Here is a 10,429-nt window from a genome sequence, read left to right as displayed (position 1 = left end):
TATCGATTTATCCACATAATCCAACCAGAGATCCAAAAGTGGTTCACTTGCACGTTAAATCTTAAGATAAATGTTTTGGAAGAGGCATAAATTAAAAAAGATAATTAATTTGCAAGCAGGTCCAGTGAATTAGAGAGGCAGAGCTGGCTGGTTTGTCTAATGGAGCATCCAAAACCCAGTTTGGGTCTAGACCCCAGCTTTCAGGGCAACCCTCCATTGCTCTCTGTTTGATTTTTTGAGCATATACTCTGAACTGAACACCACAAGAACAAATGGGGACCAGCCCCTTCTTTAGTGGGCAGCACTAAAAGCCGTTTGAGTAATTCAGATCAATAAAGTAGGAATATTTAATATTTACAAACCAGCAACTTCCCACCAGTTTGGGACACTTGCATCAGCTTGCAATGTTAAGCGAGGTGCTCTAAAGAAAAGCACTTTCTACATGTATGAGTCTTAAGAGTAGGCTCATGGTTTTTCCCATGCCTGGAGGTTAGCATATATCTGCAACATCAGGCAGGACAAAAGGGGATGGCAAGGGGGGCTTCCTGGCGGAACTGAACTTGCAGCTGCAGAAGGGGGGATTCCTGCCTTGTAGCAGGGTAGACTGGATGACCCTTGGGGTCCCTTCCTGATATATACTCACCCACCAGCATATGATTCTTTGGAAAGTGATTCAGAATACAGTTTGGGGGAGATTGTGTGTGTCAGCCCTTAAAAATCAACTCTGCAATGTTCTCCACAGCAGGGGCAAAGCAAAGATTTAAGACTGTCCCGCGCTATGCACCCAGGCTGGGAGCCCCAATGGAACGTGCCTAAGTGGGCTCCGCCCCTGCAACAGGGGCCAAAACCAAAAGCCAGTTGAATCATTTACATCGAGAAATACTGGGACGGATGTATGCATTTTGGACACTTGCAGCAGTTTGTAATGTTTAGAGAGGTGTTCTAAAGAAAAACACTTTATACACTCATGAGCATTCCCTTAGAGCAGGCTCATGGTTGTTTCCTTTTCTGGAGGTATAAATGTTCTTCACAGATGTACAATCTCCCCGAAGGCTTCAGGCCTCCTCCTCACTGTTGAAATGCTCCTGGGGAGACTGTAAGCAGCACCTCCTCCGCTCCCAGTCAGGAAAAGGGGAGGGATGGCAAGGTGTGCTTCATGGCGCATCTTGCAGCTGCAGTTTAAAGTGCCTTAGGGCAAGACTGACAGCACAACCAAGGTTGGTGTTTTTTCTCCTGCATATTCCTGCCTTGCTGTGGGCTGGATGACCCTTGGGGTCCCTTCCAGATATAGATATATATGCAGCATCATAGGATTCTTTGGAATGTGCTTCAGAAAGAAGAATCTGAAATAGCATTCCTTTAAGTTAGTTGTATGATGAGAAAGTTGCCTCAGTTTAGGCTGTGATACCTAACAGTTAAATGCTTCCAACTTTTGGTACTGTGAGCACCAAGGTTGCAGGGGGATCTCCATAAGGGACGCCCGCATATTCCTAAGAGCTGCAAAGTGCCGCACAAAAAAGAACCAGAAAAACATACCTCCCGGTTAGTTGTGTGATGGCAAACAGCTTCCCCTTCCCAGCCTGCTACTTTATTCTGTCTTGCATAGCAATACAAACCATGGGTGCCTGTTTTATACTCCTAGTCTTTCAGTTCATCTGAAAGAAATCAGGCCCACAGGTTTGCTGTGTTCCTTAATTTGTGGATCTATTATCACGCATATGTTTCGTGCATAAGCCTACTTAGGCATGGAAAAGGAAAGGGAGGGGGAGAACGAGGATTCCTGAACTGAGTGGGCTTCCCTGCGCACGCTTCAGGGCAGAAGGGGGAGATAGAGGGAGCGCTCTACCTTCTCCCCCCAATCTGTCTTCCCTACCTAATCATGGCGGACAAGGTTCCACCTTCAGCGCCTGCCCGGAAGAGGAGCAGCACCCATACAGAGAACGGTAGGAGCCAAATTGTCCAGGGATCTTCTGGGTGAGGGTTTTCTTCACCAACACCAGTGTGCAGTGCATACACAAGTGTAGAAACGAGTCAGAATAAACAGGCTTCCAAAAAGGTATAGTCCTAATACCCTAAATTCCATAATTCTCCGAGCCCCAGGGTCACAAAGTCAGTTTTGTTTTGGGACTGCCCTGCAATGCACACCTGAGGCCGCAGGTGCAGAGAAATCTCTTTATGAGATGTTTGGTACCTCTAGACAGGTGCGCAAGAACCTGGACAATTTGGGGTTGGAGTAAAGAAGGCCACGGAAAGTCTAGTTTTTAGCTAGGGGTCAAAGGTCAGAAAGCAGGTGGTGCCGTGGGTTAAACCACAGAGCTTCGGTCTTGCCGATCAGAATCTGCGCGCTGGGGTGAGCTCCCTTTGCAGGGTCCCTGCTCCAGCCAACCTAGCAACTTGAAAGCACGTCAAAGTGCAAGGAGATAAATGGGTACCGCTCCGGCTGGAAGGTCAATGCCGTTTCTGTGCGCTGCTCTGGTTCGCCAGAAGTGGCTTAGTCATGCTGGCCCCATGACCCGGAAGCTGACAAAGGTCAGAAGTTGTAAGTCTGCTGTTGTAAGTCTAGCGGTTGGGGGTTGGGTCATTATTAGGGTCAGGGTTAGGGAGAGACTTGGGGTTAAGCTTAGGGGTCAGGATCAGGGCCTCCCCCTGACTGTTGAAATGCTCTCAGGGAGGATGTAAGCAGAACTTCCTCTGTTTCCAGTCAAGAATAGTGATGGCCATGTTGGCTTCATGGCTGACCTTGCAGCTTCAGGAGAGGTGTGTCACTTAAGAGAACAACATTTGCTGCACAACCAAGGTTGCGGAATTGTTCCCCGTAAGGTACTCCTGCATGTTCCAGCGATGCGGCAGGTTAGACTGGATGACCCTTGGGGTCCCTTCCAGATACAGATATATATGCAGCATCATATGATTCTTTGGAATGTGCTTCAGAAAGAAGAAACAGAAATAGCATTCCTGTAAGTTGTGGGACCCAGGTTGCACTGCGGGTTAAACCACAGAGCCTATGACTTGCCGAACAGAAGGTGAGCGGTTCAAATCCCCGCCATGGGGTGAGCTCCCGGTGCTGGCTCCTTGCTCCTGCCAACCTAGCAGCTTGAGAGCACCTCAAAGTGCAAGTAGACAAATGCTCTGGCAGGAAGGTTAATGGCGGTTCTCCAGGCCAGTAAAGCGAGATGCGTAGCGCAACCCCAGAGTCGGCCACGACTGGACCTAATGGTCGGGGGTCCTTTTACCTTTACGATGGCAAGGTTGCCTCACTTTAGACTGTGACACGTAACAGTTAAGTGCTACCACCTTTTGGTACCGTGAGCACCAAGGTTGCAGGGGGATCTCCATAAGGGACGCCTGCATATTTCTAAGAGGTGCAAAGTGCCACACAAAGAAGAACCAGAAAAACATACCTCCTGGTTAGTTGTATGATGGCCAACCACTTCCCAACAGGCTTCCCCAGAAGTATAGTCTTTATACCCTAAATGCCTTAATTCCCCTAACCCCGGGGTCAGGAAGACAGTTCTGTTTTTGGGACTGCAATGCACACCTGAGGCCGCAGGTGCAGAAGAATCTCTTTATGAGATGTTTGGTACTTCTAGACAGGTGCACAACAACCTGGACAATTTGGGGTTGGAGTAAAGAAGGTCACGGAAAGTCTAGTTTTTAACTAGGGCTCAAAGGTCAGAAAGAAGGGACACGGGTGGCGCTGTGGGTTAAACCACAGAGCCTAGGACTTGCCAATCAGAAGGTCAGTGGTTCGAATCCCCGCCATGGGGTGAGCTCCCGTTGCTCGGTCCCTGCTCCTGCCAACCTAGCAGTTTGAAAGCACGTTAAAGTGCAAGAAGAAAAATAGGTACCGCTCCGGCGGGAAGGTAAATGGCGTTTCCATGCACTGCTCTGGTTCGCCAGAAGCGTCTTAGTCATGCTGGCCCCATGACCCGCAAGCTGTGCGCCAGCCAGTAAAGTGAGATGTGCGCCACAACTGGACCTAATGGTTACGGGTCCCTTTACCTTTTACAATGGTCAGAAGTTGTAAGTCTGCTGTTGTAAGTCTAGCAGTTGGGGTTTGGGTAATTATTAGGGTCGGTGTAAGGCTTAGGGGTCAGGATCAGGGCCTCCCCCTGACTGTTGAAATGCTCCCAGGGAGGATGTAAGCAGCACGTCCTCTCTTTCCAGTCCAGAAAAGTGATGGCCATGGCTGACCTTGTAGCCAACATGGCTGAAGTTGGCTTCATGGCTGACCTTGCAGCTGCAGGAGAGGTGTGCCATTTAAGAGGGAAACATTTTCTGCACAACCAAGGTTGCGGGATTGTTCCCCATAAGGGACTCCTGCATGTTCCTGCGATGCAGCGGGTTGGACCAGATGACCCTTGGGGTCCCTTTCAGAGGTTTATATTCCATCATTATTCTTTGGAAAGGGCTTCAGAAAGAGAAATAGCGTTCCTTAAAGTAAGTTGCACCCTTATTCTTCCTTGCACATTAATTTCAGCTTGGCAGATCCTGTGTCAGTTTTACACGGATCCCTCTTTCAGTTCTTCTGGAATAATTCGCCCCCCCCCCTTATTTCTCAGGCTGTATGGGCTATGGTGAATTCCTGCTCCCAAAAAGTGGAAGGAGAAGGAAGGGGGCAGTTTTGCGTGACAAAGGGAGGGAGAAGAGTGGCGAGAGGGGTAAAGGGCATCTTTTGAGAGGAGATCCAAAGACCTCCTTTAACCAAACACCTGATTTCGCCCAGCAGCGTGGCAGCGAAAGGAAAGAAGAAAAAGAGCCAAGGCAGCAGTGGAAAAAGATGGGTTTCCTGCATGGGCAATGCTTTATTCCTTAACGTCGAATGCTACATCTTCCTAAGTCCACTACTACTCACCGGAAAAGCTTCTTAGCCGCAAGGAGTAAAGGGAATGGTGGGAAATACCTAGCTATCTCTCTAAATTGGTAAGACCACACAGTCCCCACACTTCCACAAGGCCTGGTCCTTTCTAGAGGTGCAGCCTGCCTTCTCCAAAGATGGATTTCTGCTCAAACAGCTGGTTGAAGTGTCTCTTTTCCTATCCTCACACCCTCCCAGAGAACAGTCTCTATACCTCTACTGTCAGGGAGATTGTATTTTCTCATGGTCGCTCAAAAAAATGAAACCCTAGCATTTAGTAATCTCTTAATACAGTTTTGGGGTGTGTTTGTGTGTGTCAGCCCTTAAAAATCAAGTGTGCAAAGATTTAAGCCTGCCCCCGCTATGCACCTAGGCTGGGAGCCCCAATGGCACGAGACTAAGTGGGCTGAGCCCCTGCAACAGGGGCCAAAACCAGTTGAATCATTTACATTGATAAATACTGGCACGTACATATGCGTTTTGGAAATTTGCAGCAGTTTGTAATGCTAAGAGGTGTTTTAAAGAAAAAACACTTTATACACTTATGAGCGTTCCCTTAGAGCAGGTTCATGGTTGTTTCCTTTTCTGGAGGCATAAATGTTCTTAGCAGATGTACAATCCCCCCCCCCCCCCGAAGGCTTCAGGCCTCCTCCTGACTGTTGAAAAGCTCCTGGGGAGACTGTAAGCAGCACCTCCTCTGCTCCCAGTCAGGAAAAGGGGAGGGATGGCAAGGTGTGCTTCATGGCGCAACTTGCAGCTGCAGTTGAAAGTGCCTTAAAAGTGCCCTTTCATAGGGCAAGACTGACAGCACAACCAAGGTTGGTGGTTCTGCATATTCCTGCCTTGCAGTGGACTGGGCTGGATGACCTTTGGGGTCCAGCTTCATAGGATTCTTTGGTATCTGCTTCAGAAAGAAGAAACAGAAGTTTGTGGAATAAACGATGCAGTGCAAATGATGGGTGCCTCTTTTATACTCCCACTCTTTCAGTTCATCTGAAAGAAATCATGCCCACTGATAAATTCTCTGTGCTTCGTTCATTATTGTCAGATTGTGTGGATTTATTATCACCCATATGTTTTGGGCACAAGTCTATTTATGCACAGTAAACGAAAGGGTTGGGGAAAATGAGGATTCCTGACGTGAGTGGTCTTCCCTGCGCACACTTCTTGGCAGAAGGGGGAGACGGAGAGAAAGCTCTGCCTTCTCCCCCCCTAATCTGTCTTCCCTCCCTAATCATGACAGACAAGACCTTCATCCCACCTTCAGCGCCTGCCCAGAAGAGGAGGAGCACCCATACAGAGAACGGTAGGAGCCAAATTGTCTTGGGATATCCTGTGTTTGAGAGGGTGAGCGTTGGGACGGGACCCCTGTCTCCTGAAGCATTGGGCTTGCACCAGGATCTGTCTGCGTTTTCCTTCACCAACACACAACTGCAGTGCACACACAACTGTAGAAACGAGTCATAATAAACAGGCTTCCAAAGCATTATAGTCTTTATCCCCTTATGCAAATTCCCCTAAGCCCGGTGTCAGGAAACTAGTTTTGTTTTGAGATGTCATGCAATGCACACCTGCCTGTGTTCTAAGACTGCAGCTGGGGACAAATCTCTTTATGAGATGTCTTCCCTTATGAAAATTCCAATTTTAGCCAGATGCTCAACAAGCTGGACAATTTGGAGTTGGAGAAAAGAAGGCCATGGAAAGTAGTTTTTAAGTAGTGGTCAAAGGGCAGAAAATAGGTGCGCGGGTGGCGCTGTTGGTCAAACCACAGAGTCTAGGACTTGCCAATCAGAAGGTTGGCGGTTCGAGTCCCCGAAACCGGGTGTGCTCCTGTTGCTAGGTCCCTGCTCCTTCCATCCTAGCATGTTGAAAGTGTTTCTGTGAGCTGCTCTGGTTCGTCAGAAGCCTATTTCACGACTCAGAAGTTGTAAGTCTGCTGTTGTAAATAGCAGTTGGGGCTTGGGTCATCATTAGGGTTGGTGTTAGGCTTAGGGGTCAGGATCCGGGCCTCCCCCTGACTGTTGAAATGTTCCCAGGGAGGATGCAAGCAGCACGTCCTCTGTTTCCGGTCAAGAATAGTGGATGGCCATGTTGGCTTCCTGGCTGAACTTGCAGCTGCAGGAGAGGTGTGCCATTTAAGAGGGAAACATGCTGCACAAACTAAGGTTGCAGGGTTGTTCCCCGTAAGGGACTCTTGTATGTTGCTGCGATGGTGCAGGTTGGACTGGATGACGCTTGGGGTCCCTTCCAGAGGCTTATATTCCATCATTATTATTTGGAAAGGCCTTCAGAAAGAAGCAACAAATAGTGTTAAATGTTCTCAGCAGATGTACAATCACCCCGAAGGCTTCAGGCCTCCTCCTGACTGTTGAAATGCTCCTGGGGAGAATGTAAGCACCTCCTCCGCTCCCAGTCAGGAAAAGGGGAGGGATGGCAAGGTGTGCTTCATGGCGCAACTTGCAGCTGCAGTTTAAATTGCCTTAAAAGTGCCCTTTCATAGGGCAACATGGACAGCACAACCAAGGTTGGTGATTCTCCTACATATTCCTGCCTTGCACTGGGTTGGGCTGGATGACCCTTGGGGTCCCTTCCAGATATAGATATATATGCAGCATCATAGGATTCTTTGGAATGTGCTTCAGAAAGAAGAAACAGAAGTAACATTCCTTTAAGTTAGTTGTATGATGGCAAAGGTGCATTCATTAAAGTTAATTGTATGATGGGAAAGTTTCTTCACTTTAGTCTGTGACACCTAACAGTTAAATGCTTCCACCTTTTGGTACTGAGAGCACCAAGGTTGCAGGGGGGATCTGCATAAGGGACACTTGCATATTCCTAAGAGCTAGAAAGTGCCACAGAAAGAATAAGCAGTAAAACATACCTCCAGATTACTTGTGTGATGGCCAACCACTTTTCCTTCACTGGGAGCTACTTTATTCTGTCTTGCATAGCAATACAAAAGATGGATGCCTGTTTTATATTCCTACTCTTTCAGTTTGACTGAAAGAAATCACCCACTGATATTTCTATGGGCTTTGCTTCGTTCCTAATGTCAATTTTTGTGCATTCATCATCACTCACGTGTTTTGTTCATAAGGCTACTTGGGCATGGAAAGGGAAAGGGTGGGGGGGGGGAATGAGGGCTCCTGGTGTGAGTGGGTTTCCCTGCACACACTTCTGGGCAGAAGGGGGAGATGGAGAGAGCGCTTTGCCTTCTCCCCCCTAATCTGTCATCCCTCCCTAATCATGACAGACAAGGCCTTCATCCCACCTTCAGCGCCTGCCCAGAAGAGGAGGAGCACCCATACTGAGAACGGTAGGAGCCAAAATGTCTTGGGGTCTTCTGGGTTTGAGAGGCTGAGCGTTGGGACGGGACCCCTGTCTCCTGAAGCATTGGGCTTGCACCAGGATCGGCCTGCGTTTTCCTTCACCAACACACAACTGCAGTGCACACACAACTAGAAATGAGTCATAATAAACAGGCTTCCAAAAAATTATAGTTTCTTCCCTAACTCTAATTTCCCTTACTATTGTGTCAGGAAGACAGTTTTCTTTTTGGGAGTGACCCGCAATGCATGCCTGAGGCCGCAGACACTGAGAAATCTCTTTAGGAGATGTCTTTAATGAAAATGCTATTTCTCGCCAAATGCATAACAAACAGGACAAATTCAGGTTGGAGTAAAGAAGGCCAAAGGAAGTAGTTTTTAACCAGGGTTCAAAGGTCAGAAAGAAGGGATGCATGTGGTGCTGTGGCTTAAACCACGGAACCTGGGATTTGCAGATTAGAAGGTTGGGAGTTTGAATCCACATGATGGGAATACTTCCCTTTGCGGTGTCTCTGCTTCTGCCAGCCTAGCAGTTGGAATGCACGTTAAAGTGCAAGGAGATAAACAGGTACTGCTCCGGCAGGAAGGTAGCCGGTGTTTCCATGCGTTGCTCAGGTTTGCCATAAGTGGCTTAGACATGCTGGCCACATGATCTGGAAGCTATATGCTGGTTTCCTCTGCCAGTAAATCGAGCTGAGCGCTGCAACCCCAGTCAGCCATGACTGGACCTAATGGTCAGGGGTCCCTTTACCTTTTTCAAAGGTCTGAAGTTGAAAGTCTGTTGTGAGTGTCGGGGTTAGGTTCAGGGCCCCCCGTCCTGACTGTCTAAATGCTCCCAGGGAGAATTTAAGCAGCACGTCCTCTCCAGTCCAGAATAGTGATGGCCATGTTGGCTTCATGGCTGAACTTGAAGCTGCAGAGGAGGTGCAGATCCCTGCAGTAGGCTTCAAAGTGTCATTTAAGAGTTGAACATTTGGTGCACAAGTAAGGTTGCAGTATTGTTTTTCTTAAGGGACTCCTGCATGTTCCTGTGTTGCAGCAGGTTGTACTGGATGACCCTTGAGGTCCCTTCCAGAGGTTTATATACCATCATCATACTTTGGAAAGGAAGAGAAATAGCGTTAAATGTTCCTAGCAGATGTAGAATCCCCCCCAATGGCTCCAGGCCTACTCCTGACTGTTGAAATGCTCCGGGGGAGACTAAGCAGCACCTCCTCCGCTCCCAGTCAGCAAAAGGGGATGGCCATGTTGGCTTCATGGCTGAACTTGCCGCTGCAGGAGAGGTGCGCCATTTAAGAGGCCAACATTTGCTGCACTCCTTAACCCCAGCTGCAGTTTAAAGTGCCTTAATGCCCTTTCAAAGGGCAGGAGTGACAGCACAACCAAGGTTGGTGGTGGCTCTGCATGTTGCTGCCTAGCAGCACGTTGAGCTGGATGACCCTTGAGGTCCCTTCCAGATATAGATCTATACACCATCATGTGATTCTTCAGCATGTGCTTCAGAAAGAAGAAACAGAAAGAGCAATAGTTGTATGATGGGAAAGTTTCTTCACTTTACGATGTTACTCCTATCAGTTAAATGCTTCCTCTTTTTGATACTGTGAGCACCATAGTTGCAGGAGGATCTCTATAAGGGACGCTTGCACATTCATAAGACCTAGAAAGTGGCACACACAGAATAAGCAGGAAAACATACCTCCAGGTTAGTTGTATGATGGCCAACCACTTTGCCTCCACTTCTACTGGGTTAGTGTTTGTGTTCAGGGTTAGGGTTAGGGGTCAGGGCCTTCCCCTGACTGTTGAAATGCTCCCATAGAGGATGTGAGCAGCATGTCCTCTGTTTCCAGTACAGAATAGTGCACGGGCATGTTGGCTTCATGTTTGAACTTGCAGCTTCAGGAGAGGAGCCATTTAAGACAGCAACATTTGCTGCAGAACCAAGGTTGTGGGATTGTTCTCCGTAAGGGACTCCTGCATTTTCCTGGGCTGCAGCGGGTTGTGCTGGATGACCCTTGGTGTTCCAGAGGTTTATATACCATCTTCATTCTTTGGAAAGTGCTTCAGAAAGAAGAAAGAGAAATAGCATTAAATGTTCTTAGAAGATTTACAACCACCCTGAAGGCTTCAGGCCTCCTCCTGAGTGTTGAAATGTTCCTGGGGAGACTAAGCTGCAGCACCTCTGCTCCCAGTCAGGAAAAGGGGAGGGATGGCAAGGTGTGCTTCTTGGCACAACTTGCAGCTGCAG

General features: G+C 48.2%; 1 long non-coding RNA gene across 1 annotated transcript; it reads left to right on the top strand.

Annotated features, from left to right (window-relative positions):
- Positions 1-1,900: 1,900 nt before the first annotated feature.
- LOC310835507 lies at positions 1,901-6,341 on the top strand. Its single transcript, XR_014559689.1, has 2 exons — positions 1,901-1,943; positions 6,102-6,341. It is a non-coding gene; the product is annotated as an uncharacterized lncRNA (long non-coding RNA).
- Positions 6,342-10,429: the final 4,088 nt, after the last annotated feature.

This window comes from Podarcis gaigeae, assembly GCF_964106915.1.
Source record: "Podarcis gaigeae genome assembly, chromosome: 18".
NCBI classification, from domain to species: Eukaryota; Metazoa; Chordata; class Lepidosauria; order Squamata; family Lacertidae; genus Podarcis; species Podarcis gaigeae.
This window is presented reverse-complemented; position numbering and strand designations above follow the sequence as displayed.